This window comes from Oncorhynchus mykiss, chromosome 30 (genome assembly GCF_013265735.2).
Source record: "Oncorhynchus mykiss isolate Arlee chromosome 30, USDA_OmykA_1.1, whole genome shotgun sequence".
NCBI lineage: Eukaryota > Metazoa > Chordata > Actinopteri > Salmoniformes > Salmonidae > Oncorhynchus > Oncorhynchus mykiss.
In genome coordinates this window covers 11,228,061-11,242,152 of record NC_050570.1, presented here as the reverse complement: position 1 = coordinate 11,242,152, position 14,092 = coordinate 11,228,061, and positions in this window count along the sequence as shown.

The window sequence follows — 14,092 nt, the reverse complement described above, 5'->3', positions numbered from 1 at the left end:
CAAAGATATTGTCTGTGAGTGCCACAGAACTAATGCTACAGGCGAAACCAAGATGACATTTCATACAGGAAGTGCCCCAGATTTTGAATGCGCTGTTTTCCAATGTCTCCTTATATTGCTGTGAATGCGCCAGGAATGAGCCTACACTTTCTGTCGTTTCCTCAAGGTGTCTGCAGCATTGTGACGTATTTGTAGGCATATCATTGGAAGATTGACCATAAGAGACTACATTTACCAGGTTATTATTATTATTATTGCGTAATCTCCAGCTGCGTGCATTTTTCCATTTGGTTCAGAGGAGAAACCAAACTGCCAGGAATGATTTATCATCGAATAGATATGTGAAAAACACCTTGAGGATTGATTCTAAACAACGCTTGCCATGTTTCTGTCGATATTATGGAGTTAATTTGGAAAAAAGTTTGGCGTTGTAATGACTGAATTTTCGGGGTTTTTTCTTAGCCAAACGTGATGAACAAAACGGAGCGATTTCTCCTACACAAATAATATTTTTGGAAAAACTGAACATTTGCTATCTAACTGAGAGTCTCCTCATTGAAAACATTTGAAGTTCTTCAAAGGTCAATTATTTTATTTGAATGCTTTTCTTGTTTTTGTGAAAATGTTGCCTGCTGAATGCTAGGCTTAATGCTATGCTAGCTATCAATACTCTTACACAAATGCTTGTGTAGCTATGGTTGAAAAGCATATTTTGAAAATCTGAGATGACAGTGTTGTTAACAAAAGGCTAAGCTTGTGAGCCAATATATTTATTTCATTTCATTTGCGATTTTCATGAATAGTTAACGTTGCGTTATGGTAATGAGCTTGAGGCTATGATTACGCTCCCGGATACGGGATTGCTCATCGCTAGAGGTTAAGCAACACAACAACATCCTTTTGACTGAACCTGTACTTTGGCCCAAATATATACAGTTGGGAAGAGAAAACCTCTCCCAACGTTGAGAACCAATCAGTGATCAGTTCAATCATCCCGACCAACCTGGGACACAGTAAAAACAGATGTGCCAGAGAGTCAGACTCGGCACAGAGTGGACACCCCTCCCCAACAGTAGGGTCCAGGTGTACCAGATGCATGTTGGTGGCTATAGCTCCATGTATTATCCTCCATTGGAGGTCAACTGTCCTCTTATCAATAGGCAGTTAGTATAATGATCGCCAACAGCCTTTTGGAGAGGCACCTGGACCAAGCACACCCGCCCACCTCGTCGATTTTACCCCTTCCAGGGAAGAGGCATGGGACACCTTTACACATATTCTGTACATGGCCTTCTTTCCCACCTCCTTGAACTCCCCCAGCTCCGGGGTATCGAAGGAAAGCAGCATCCCCACGTCCTCCTCAAATGCCCCCTTCGCAGCACTAACAATCAGTGCAGGGAACACGTAATCCAGACCCTCCTTCCACCGATTTGAATTGGAAGTGTCAATCACATACTGCAGATGAAGCACTGGCAAGGAGTCGCAGACCTCAGCGACAACCTTCCTCAGTAGGCGAGATGATCGTATCCCCGCTCTTTCTCCCAGCTCCTCCAACGATCTGCTCCTGCTCCGCATCAGATGACCCAGCACACCCCACGCCTAACAGGCATGAACGTAGGCTAGCTGAACCCAGAACACGGGACTGGATGGCAGTGTTGTGAAAAAGAGGCTCTTCAAAAAGCGTGCAGGCCTTACGGGACTTGACCAAGACTCTCCAAGCCTGCATAACAGACTCATAAAATGGAGCCAGGCCAGGCAAATCACCCCCCTCCAGCTTTAAGAGGAAAAGGTTTGTCTAAGCCCAAACAGTCCGCTCTCCTCATCAATATGTAGGCTGTTTCGACCCAGCTAGAACAGTCTCTGTACAACAATCTCTGGGCTGCTTGGAGCCGGAAAGCCATGATCCTAGAGGAAATGTCCACCAGGCCTCGCCCACCCTCGTGCAGTGGCAGGTACAGGGCTGCAGCTTTAATCCAGTGTTGTCCAGACCAGAAGAAATTGACAAGGGTCCTCTGAAGCTCTTGTATCAGACCCTTTGGTGGCTGCAAAATCATTAGTCTGTGCCACAGGGTAGAGGCAGCAAGATTATTAGCTACCAGGACCCTTCCCCTATAAGACAGCTGGGGCAGCATTTCCACCTTGACAGTCTGGCACACACTTTCTCCGCTACACCCTCCCAGTTCTTTTTCTGAAAGACATCGGAGCCTAGAAAAACCCCCAAAGTCTTCATCCCATCTCTGCCCCACTGAAGCCCCCCTGGTAACCGTGGAGCGGACCCCGTCTGAAGCCCCCCTGGTAACCGTGGAGCAGACCCCGTCTGAAGCTGACCTGCCCACAGTGCTTCACTCTTTCCCCAATTGACTCTAGCTGAGGAGGCCCCCTCGTACACCTCTATAGCGTTTGAGAGAACCTTAACATCCTCACCCCCTGTAATAAAAAATATCACGTCATCTGCATCTAGGCTCCGACAGTGCTATCGTGGGACCCTTCATTTCACCTGGCACAGAGAAACCAGTAAGCTTCGCTCTTAAAAAACAAAGCATTGGTTCAATCGCCAGACTATATAACTGCCCTGAAATTGGGCATCCCTGCCTGATGCCCCTTTGGACAGGGATGGGGCAACTCAAACCACCACCCACCTTCACCATACACGAGGCCCCAGCATACAGTACATTCATCCAAGACAGAAAAACATCCCCAAACCCAAAGGCTTTCATTGTTTTAAACAAGTACTGGTGGTCCACACGATCAAAAGCCTTCTCCTGATCCAACGAAAGTAAACCCACATTTACATCAGACAGTTTACAAATGTCTAAAACATCTCTTATCAGAAACAAGTTGTCAACAATAGAGCAATCAGGTACACACTGGTCCTTGTGGATCAACAATCCCAGATACTCTTTCAACCTGTTTGAGAGACATTTAGAAACAATTTTGTATTCTGCGCACAGCAAGGCAACAGGTCTCCAATTTTTTATGAGAGCCAAATCCCCCTTTTTTGGCAACAGTGAAAGCACCGCACGTTGACAAGATACAGGAAGAGAACCCTCATGAAAAGATTCACACACCACTTCATAAAAATCCTCCCCAATAGACCCCCAAAATACTCATATTTCAAATCAAATCAAATCAAATGTATTTATATAGCCCTTCGTACATCAGCTGATATCTCAAAGTGCTGTACAGAAACCCAGCCTAAAACCCCAAACAGCAAGCAATGCAGGTGTAGAAGCACGGTTGAAAGGTTGTATTTGGGCCTTCCCAACCTCCCACCATTGTCTCAAGGACTCAAAATTCCCTTTTATAACCCTCCATTTTTCCCAAAACAACAAAAACCTTTCACAAAACATGACATCATGTAACAATTTAACATTAAAATACCAGTAAGGTTGATGACCTTCGTGGACAGGACAAGTGAATATCAACAGTAACAATATGATGATCAGAGAAATCCAAAGGAGTAATGGCACACTTTCCAACCCTACTACAGTATTGCTCAGATACATACAACCTGTCTAACCTTGCTGCACTGACACGACCTTCATTAATTTTTAGCCATGCGTACTGCCTAACTTTTGCATTCCTTACTCTCCACACATCAGAAAGCTCAAACTCAGTTAATAGGCCAGACAGGCAAGGGGCTGAACGTAGGTGAGGTTCTTCAGCGGTGCGATCAACAGTAAAATCCACTGTACAGTTCCAGTCACCCCCTAAAACCATACACCCCTCTTGATCACACTGTCTTAAGGTTTCCTTTATTTGATCAAATATAGCAATACGCTCTGTACCCTCATTAGGAGCAAAACATTAAAAAAAAAAAAAAAAAAAAACATAACATCCACCTTGACCAATAAAACCCAACCCTTGACAATCTCTGTTGTAGATACCACAGTCACCCCTAAGCCTGAGGAAAACAAGATTGCCACCCCAGCACTGGAATTAGTACCATGACTGAGTACATGCTGCCCCTCCCACCACGTACCCCAGTCAACCTCATTTTCCTCATCACTATGTCTCCTGTAGGAAAACTACATTAAGCCTTTTCTGTTTTATTACTTCTAATACCCAAGCCCTCTTATTCCTGTCCCTCCCCCATTAATATTGACAGAACCTACCCTTAGTACCTCCATATAGAAAAGAGAAAAGAAAAGCAGAAGAAACCACAGAGAAACCAACGAGAAAAAAGACACCCTATGAAGCATGATCATCATCATTTTTTTTTTCTTCTCTTAACCTGACTACGTTTCCCACCACCTTTTGCTGCTGCAACAGCAGTAATACATTTCCTCAAGCGAAACCGCTTCTTCTCACTCAATTGGTCTAACCCCACCGTCTTCTGTAACATCACAGCTGACCTCACAAACTTATCAACATCAAAATAATCTGCCAATTTGACAGATTTCCCAAAAGTCTGATCCAGAAACTCATTTACCTCCTCTAGATCATAAACTGAGTCCTCACCAGCAGCTGTCATATCAAAAGAGATATCCATATCCTTCTCCTGATCCTCAGCTGAGGCCACAGACAACTGACTCCCCTCTACCACATCCCTTTCAACACTCCCCACTTGCACCTCAGCACTCGTACCAGGCATCTGACCCAGAAAATATAAAAAACTATCGGCCTATATCGAATCTTCCATTCCTCTCAAAAATTTTAGAAAAGGCTGTTGCGCAGCAACTCACTGCCTTCCTGAAGACAAACAATGTATACGAAATGCTTCAGTCTGGTTTTAGACCCCATCATAGCACTGAGACTGCACTTGTGAAGGTGGTAAATGACCTTTTAATGGCATCAGACCGAGGCTCTGCATCTGTCCTCGTGCTCCTAGACCTTAGTGCTGCTTTTGATACCATCGATAACCACATTCTTTTGGAGAGATTGGAAACCCAAATTGGTCTACATGGACAAGTTCTGGCCTGGTTTAGATCTTATCTGTCGGAAATATATCAGTTTGTCTCTGTGAATGGCTTGTCCTCTGACAAATCAACTGTAAATTTCGGTGTTCCTCAAGGTTCCGTTTTAGGACCACTATTGTTTTCACTATATATTTTACCTCTTGGGGATGTCATACGAAAACATAATGTTAACATAATGTTAATCCATGCTTTTGTCACTTCTAGGTTAGACTACTGCAATGCTCTACTTTCCGGCTACCCGGATAAAGCACTAAATAAACTTCAGTTAGTGCTAAATACGGCTGCTAGAATCCTGATTAGAACCCCAAAAAATGTGATCATATTACTCCAGTGCTAGCCTCCCTACACTGACTTCCTGTCAAAGCAAGGGCTGATTTCAAGGTTTTACTGCTAACCTACAAAGCATTACATGGGCTTGCTCCTACCTATCTCTCTGATTTGGTCTTGCCGTAAATACCTACACGTACGCTACGGTCACAAGACGCAGGCCTCCTAATTGTCCCTAGAATTTCTAAGCAAACAGCTGGAGGCAGGGCTTTCTCCTATAGAGCTCCATTTTTATGGAACGGTCTGCCTACCCATGTCAGAGACGTAAACTCGGTCTCAACCTTTAAGTCCTTACTGAAGACTCATCTCTTCAGTGGGTCATATGATTGAGTGTAGTCTGGCCCAGGAGTGGGAAGGTGAACGGAAAGCCCCCCCCCCCCCCTTGGGTTGTGCCGTGGCGGAGATCTTTGTGGGCTATCAGTTTCAACTGTTCTGCCTTATTATTATTCGACCATGCTGGTCATTTATGAACATTTGAACATCTTGGCCATGTTCTGTTATAATCTCCACCCGGCACAGCCAGAAGAGGACTGGCCACCCCACATAGCCTGGTTCCTCTCTAGGTTTCTTCCTAGGTTTTGGCCTTTCTAGGGAAGTTTTTCCTAGCCACTGTGCTTCTACACCTGCATTGCTTGCTGTTTGGGGTTTTAGGCTGGGTTTCTGTACAGCACTTTGAGATATCAGCTGATGTACGAAGGGCTATATGAATACATTTGATTTGATTTGATCTCCTCCACTACCTGGGAGACTAGCCCCACCTGAACATCACTACTCATAGTGGGCATCTCCTCCATTAACTGGGAGCCTAGCTCCACATGAACCCCAGCACTCGTGGTGGGCATCTCCTCCACTACCTGGGAGCCTAGCTCCACATGAAAACCCTCCTGTACCTCATTACTCATAGTGGGCATCTCCTCCACTACCTGGGAGCCTAGCTCCACATGAACCCCCACCTGTACCCCGTTACTCGTAGTGGGCATCTCCTCCACTACCTGGGAGCCTAGCTCCACATGAACCCCCTCCTTTACCCCAGCATTCGTAGTGGGCACCTCCTCCACTACCTGGGAGCCTAGCTCCACATGAACCCCCTCCTTTACCCCAGCACTCGTACTGGGCACCTGCAAACCAGTCTGAGGAACTGGCTCTTCAGATGCATCCTTACCTTCTACAACAATACTTTTCTGTAGCATAACATTTCCCTCTAATACAAGTTGCAAACCCGTGCCCTCGTAACGGATAACCTCAGCAACAGGTGCTTTTGGCTGCTCTACCGCTGTCAGTCCACCTGTCCCTACATCAGTGGGCCCAGGCGTTACGAGGACTACCTGTGCCCCTTCCTCGGCCTTCTCCCTTTTTGGGCAGGCATGTCTCTTATGACCAACATCCCCACACTCAAAACACTGTTGACTACCCGTACTAGCATAAGCTATATACATTCTATTGTCATACTTGATTTTAAACGATAACTCTAAAGTCTGCTCCGGTGAGTCCAAAAACATAAACACCTGTCGCCGAAATGACATAACCTGTTTCAACGTCGGGTGTTTGCAACCCAACGGGACAACCTTAATTAAACTGGCGAACTTCCCAAAGCGCAATAACTCGCGCTCCAATAGCTCATTTGGAATAAACAGCAGTACATTTGAAATCGTTACCCTTGTTGACGGAGAAAAAAGCGGCGTAACTTGAATAAACATTCCTTTAAGAAGTACACCATGCTCAACCATACGATCTACAAGACACTCTTCTTTAAGAAGTACACCATGCTCAACCATCCGATTAACAAGACACTCTTCTTTAAGAAGTACACCATGCTCAACCATCCGATCTACAAGACACTCTTCTTTAAGAAGTACACCATGCTCAACCATTCGATCAACAAGACACTCTTCTTTAAGGAGTACACCATGCTCAACCATCCGATCAACAAGACACTCTTCTTTAAACTCCACCAACGAAACTAGATCATCACATTTTAAAATGTTCAGGAGAGAATTCCAGGACCACGGTGCTAAGTAACTAAAACTAAAACTATACCATTCTACCATGACCTGTTCTAATTTTTGGTCCTGTTAGAAGCAAATCAGAATGGGACCATCATTTATATTTATTTACTGACCTGTCTAAAAAAGAACGGAGATAAAATTTGACCCAATATGGCCTGATAAATCAGTGTATACCAGTGTTTAAGCCTACAATATGGCCTGATAAATCAGTGTATACCAGTGTTTAAGCCTACAATATGGCCTGATAAATCAGTGTATACCAGTGTTTAAGCCTACAATATGGCCTGATAAATCAGTGTATACCAGTGTTTAAGCCTACGCAAGGTCAATGACGACCAGCCAACAGCACTGTAGAGATCCCAATGATGTGTTAGACGTTTCTAATTTGTAATGAACCTGAGGGCTGCATGATACACTGAATCAAGTGCTCTCAGGGTAGTGGCTGAGGCCTGCATATATATAACATCACTAAAATCTAAAACCAACAGTAATGTACATCGTACCAGCTCCTTCCTGGCCTCAAAATAAAAACAAGCCTTGCAATGCTGGTAATAAACAATGCTGGTAATAAAATCCTATTTTCAGCTTGAGCTTCCTTATCAAGTTCTCTACATGCACAGTGAAGCTCAGCTTATCATCAACCCACACACCCAAATATTTGTACACTTTAATTTGCTCTATAGTATGTCCAGTCAATGTAGCAATGACATGATTTGTAACATGCCTGGCAATTGAAAATACCATGCATTTTGTTTTACTCAGCTTTAAATCATACAGATTCTGTTGTATGATGTTAAATGCTCTTTGGGCATTTTCAAAAGCTAAAGACAAACTACTACCACTTGAATAAAGAACAGTATCATCTGCATAAAAATGAAAATCCGCTGTTTCAATAAGATCCCCAATGTTGTTGATATACAAAATGAACAACAGTGGGCCCAAATGCATTATTGCATCATAGTGTTGGAAATTAATGTCTGGCAAACCACCATTGGCCAATTGCACCAGGCGTAGCTGTATTACACAGGGCACGTTTGAAAAAGAGACCTAGGTCTCTGTCTCCCTGTTAAAATGAAGGTTAAAAATAACATTTAAAGTCAATAAGAAGTCCACACATCTATTCAGAAGTTTAAATACTATTTATAAAGTCATGTACTCAGAATATTACACTGTCAACCAAAACAGATGAATCTCCACATCATTCTTCATACCGATCTGTAACATCTTGAAACCTGCAAGATCAATAAGGGAGCTTTCTGTTGTACATTTGTTTGAGGTTTTATTGGTGAAAACGTACTAATATCAGGGTCTCAGTTGTAATCTCATGATGAGAGAATTCTGAGTGTGTGGTGTTCAGGGGCAATGGGGGTGTTTGTGCTGGAGAATGCAAGTTCATTACACTTGTATTGAGAAAGCTTACTAGACAGAGTTGATCTGTGTCATGCAGTGTAGGGCTTCATTAAGCCTCCTCTGCCATGCTGTGGCTGCGTTTACACGGCACTTCCCACAGCGCTGCATTGGCACCACACATACCACACTCCGTAGGGGTGACGGCTAGGGCCCCACAGCTCCTCGTGGAGTAATGTCCTCTCAAACACACACACACACCACACTCCGTAGGGGTGACGGCTAGGGCCCCACAGCTCCTAGTGGAGTAATGGCCTCTCAAACACACACACTGCTCTCCACTCCATAAGGGAAACCGCACTCTGCTACAGTCAGCAACTCTCAGGGCTCCTGTACTGTAAATTGGGTAGGCATAAATGAAGGAGGCACCTCCAGCTTTAAGAATGCAGCATTAGGAGTGCCCCGCTGATACGTTGAGCTTCTAACGGGTCTGGAGGTGAACCAAACTGCACACACCGGAGTTCAAGAGTTGAAGGGGTGCCTAGTGCTTGTGGAGGGGAAGGTGTCACAGTGGCTGATGAATTGGCATAATTCGGTTCTGCTGAGCTAAAGCTAAAGGATCTTGGATGGATGGAGGATCATCTGTCTTAATGGCTGCCTGGTGGACAATTCAGAGAGGATGGTCAGAGAAGAATTGGGAATGTAGGCAAGATTCCTCGCAAAACGAGGATGCCTAAGTAGATGGTGTAATTTGAAAAGAAGAGAAGAAAAGAAGACCCCTTGGGTAAAATACTCTTGTACTTCAGCCTCTTCTTTCATTTGTCTCTTTCCTGGTCCTAATCTAGGAGGCCAGACGGCACATATCATATTAAAGAGCCCTTCTCTCTTCCCCCAAGTAGAGGACGTTTCAGTGCATCTCTATCTGCAGCAATGTCCTACTTATGCACATCGAGGTAATTTACAGTGAGTGGAAAAGGGGTACCACTCAAACATTACACACCGCTATCTCAGGCCAGATCCTTTCCCATCCCCTTAACTAATGCATAAGGACATACATCATTAACATTTTATAATATCTTGAAAATATCACTTAACCTTACTCAAACAGCATATCCCATAGTACTCCTTTTCAATTCATGAAATTAATGATATTGAGAAACTAGCATGTTAAGAATGATTCTCGCTCAATTGTTCTACTGTACCTCTCCTCACAGATTTCAAGAGGCTGACTCTGCACGTTGTTACTCTGCACGTTGTAACTCGGCACTCTGCATGTACTCTGCACTTTGTAACCACATCCTCAAGGGGCTCATGAAAATCTCTAACTACAGTTAGACAAACTGAACGTTTAAGAAGCATCCTTCATCTCAGCTGCACGCACAAGACCATTCTGAGACTGGATTTGAGGAAAACTAGAGTAGAAAATGAACAAAGCTGAGTCCTTTGCGGAATACACAGAGGGAGACAGTGGATTGGGGATTGGAGTGATGGCGTTGTTTGCTTTTGAAATGACATGAGTCAGGATGTCTCTTAGTCCCTTGACAAATATGCCCAATCTGACAGAATGCAAGCTGAGAATTTGCTGAGCTTTTAAGCAGATACCGTGTCAGAACAGTTCAAACATTGTTATTTCACACACCAAGTCATATTGAAAAAAATTGCTCAATGATGTGACAGTGGTGGACCAGTCAGTGACACAGCTGTAACTTCACTTCAAGGCAATTTTCTGAAAGAGTATTCTACAATGTACTCAGGCTTTGATTGTTCCGTATAATAGCAGCTGCATTGTTACAAAAATGTATACTTTCTAAGAAATGTTTTCTTAGATGAGCTTTATACAATAGTCATTGTTTGATTTGAAATGGTACAATTACTATGAGGTTACAGTGCAGACTGTCAGCTTTAATTTGAGGTTGTTTTCATCCATACCGGGTGAACCATTTTGAAATTACAACACTTTTTGTGGATTGTCCCCTCATTTTAGGGGAGCAAAAGTACAGGGACAAATTCACTTAAGTGCATTAAGGTAATAAAACGTTAAGCATTTGGTCCCATATTCCTACCACACAATGACTACATCAAGCTTGTGACGACACATTTATTGGACGCATTGGCTGTTTGTTTTGGTTGTGTTTCAGATTAGTTTGTTTCCAATAGAAATGAATAGTAAATCATGTCTTGTGCCATTTTGGAGTCACTTCTATTGTAAATCAGAATTTCTAAACACTTCTACATTCATATGGGTGCTACCATGGTTACGGATCATTCGGAATGAATCGTGAACAATACCAAGTGAGACAGTTAGACGCACAAATATCATACCTCCAAGACAGGCTTTTTTTGAGAAGTATGATATGTGCGATTCATTCACGATTCATTCAGGATTATCCGTAATCATGGTATCATCCACATTCATGTAGAAGATTCTGTGGCATAGCGGAATTAACATGTCCTTGGATTATAATAAAGTACACACCACAAGCTGGTCGAGAGTTTCAAGTTCCTCAGTTTCCAGATCACTAAGGATCTATCATGGTCCACACACTCCATCACAGCATTGAAGAGGGCACGACAACGCCTCTTCCCCCTCGGGACTTTGAAAAGATTTGGCATGGGCCCTCAGATCCTCAAGACTCCAGCCAGCCAAGTCATAGACTGTTCTCTCTGCTACCGCAGGCCAAGCGGTACATACGCACCAAGTCTGGAACCAACAGGACCTTGAACAGCTCATACCCCGAAGCTATAAGACTGCTAAATAGTTAATCCGGGTAGCTATTTGCATTGACCATTTTTGCACGAACTTTGACTCATCATATACGCTGCTCCTACTGTTTATTATCTACCCTGTTGCCTAGTCACTTTATACCTAGGTATACACTCAGTGGACAGTTAATTAGGTTCACCCATCTATACTGAACAAAAATATAAAGTGTTGGTCCCATGTTTCATGACCTGAAATAAAATATCCCAGAAATGTTCCATAGACACAAAAAGCTAGTTTACATCCCTGTGAGTGAGTATTCATCCTTTGCCAAGACCCATCCACCTGACAGGTGTGGCATATCAAGAAGCTGATTAATCAGCAGGATAATTACATAGGTGCACCTTGTGCGGGGGACAATAAAAGGCCACTAAAATGTGCAGTTTTGTCACACAACACAATGTCACAGGTGTCTCAAGCTGTAAAGGAATGGGCAATTGGCATGCTGACAGCAGGAATGTCCACCAGAGCTGTTGCCAGATAATTTCTCTACCGTAAGCTGCCTCTAGCATCGTTTTAGAGAATTTGGCAGTTTTTCCAACGGGCCTCACAATCGCAGACCCCATGTAACCACGCCAGCCCAGGACCTCCACATCCAGCTTCTTCACATGCGGGATTGTCTGAGAACAGCCACCCGTTCAGCTGATGAAACTGTGGGTTTGCACAACCAAAGAATTTCTGTCAGAAACCAACTCAGGGAAGCTCATCTGCGTGCTCGTTGTGCTCGCCAGGGTCTTGACCTGACTGCAGTTTGGCATCGTAACAGACTTCGTGGACAATGGTGGAGTTGGGGTTCTAGTATGGACAGGCATAAGCTACAGACATCAAACACAATTGCATTTTATCGATGGCAATTTGAATGCACAGAGGAACCGTGACGAGATCCTGAGGTGCATTGTCGTGCCATTCATCCGTTGCCATCGCCACGTCTCAGCATGATAATGCACAACCCCATGTCGTCTGTACATCTGTACACAATTCCTGGAAGTTGAAAATGTTCCAGTTTTCCATGGTCTGCATACTCAGACATGTCATCCATTGAGCATGTTTGGGATGCTCTGGATCGATGTATACGGCAGCGTGTTCCAGTTCATCGGACCATGCAATGTTTTTCAAATCAATTGTCCAGTGTTGTGATCGCGTGCCCACTGGAGCCACTTCTTTTTAACTGATGGGAGTGTGACCTGGTGTGGTCATCTGCTGCAATAGCCCATCTGTGACAAGGACCAATGAGTTGTCCGTTCTGAGATGCCGTTCTGCACACCACTGTTGTACTATGCTGCTAATTAACGGTTTGTGGTCTGCCTGTTAGCTTGCACGATTCTTGCCATTTTCCTTCAACCTCTCATCAACGAGCCGCTGACTGGATGTTTTTGGTTTGTCTCACCGATCACGGTAAACCTACTGTATGCGACTCCAAGCCTGTTATTATCGTCGGTTCCAGTATCTTAGAAACGTCCGGCCGGCCGTTTCTAAGATACTGGAACCGACGATCATAACACACTCGGAGTCGCTTACAGTGGGTCTCTTGCTTTGCCTATTCTAACAGTAAATGAATACCTCGATGCCTGTCTGCCTGCATTATGTAGCAAGCCATGGCCATGTGACTCACCGCCTGTAGGAGCGAACCATTTTGGTGAACGAGGGGTGTACCTAAAACTGGCCACTGAGTGCATGTACATACCAACCTCAATTACCTCATGCCCTTGCACATCGAATCGGTACTGGTACCCTGTGTATATAGCCAAGATATCGTTACTCATTGTGTATTTATTCCTTGTGTTACTATTTTTCAATTTCTCCCCCTCTCTGCATTGTTGGGTCAGTAAGTAAGGATTTCACTGTTAGTCTACACCTGTTGTTTACAAGGCATGTGACATACAAATTCAATAACATTTGATTTGAGATTGTAATTATATCCTTCCAAAATCAAGGCAGACTAGAGCTCTTCATCAGGCGTGTATATTTATTCCTGAAGACACACATCTCAGATCAATATTTTACTTTCAGACACGGGGGATGCTATGTGACCTCCAGTACTAGCTGCAGTGTTAAATCAATGGTATGAGGGAGTATACCAGACGTTTTAGGCAAAATCACTACACAATGACATCTAAACCAGAATGCATCACCACAGCAGCATGACATCTAAACCAGGCTGCATCACCACAGCAGCATGACATCTAAACCAGGCTGCATCACCACATCTAAACCAGGCTGCATCACCACAGCAGCATGACATCTAAACCAGGCTGCATCACCACATCTAAACCAGGCTGCATCACCACAGCATACAGTTGAGACTAGTATTTTGGTCAGATGAAAAAAAAACAAATTAAGCAGTGAACCACCATGAATTGATACTATTTTCCTTGTCCGCACCAGCAAGGCCAGCTTGACAGTGAGGGGCCGCACCAGCAAGGCCAGCTTGACAGTGAGGGGCCGCACCAGCAAGCACATCTTGACAGTGAGTGGCCGCACCAGCGAGCACATCTTGACAGTGAGGGGTCCACCAGCAAGGCCAGCTTGACAGTGCGGGGTCGCACCAGCAAGGCCAGCTTGACAGTGAGGGGTCGCACCAGCAAGGCCATCTTGACAGTGAGGGGTCGCACCAGCAAGGCCAGCTTGACAGTGCGGGGTCACACCAGCAAGGCCAGCTTGACAGTGCGGGGAAAAGACACCCAGAACAGCGTGTGCAGAAGGCAATATGATACGCAAGACACCAAGCACTG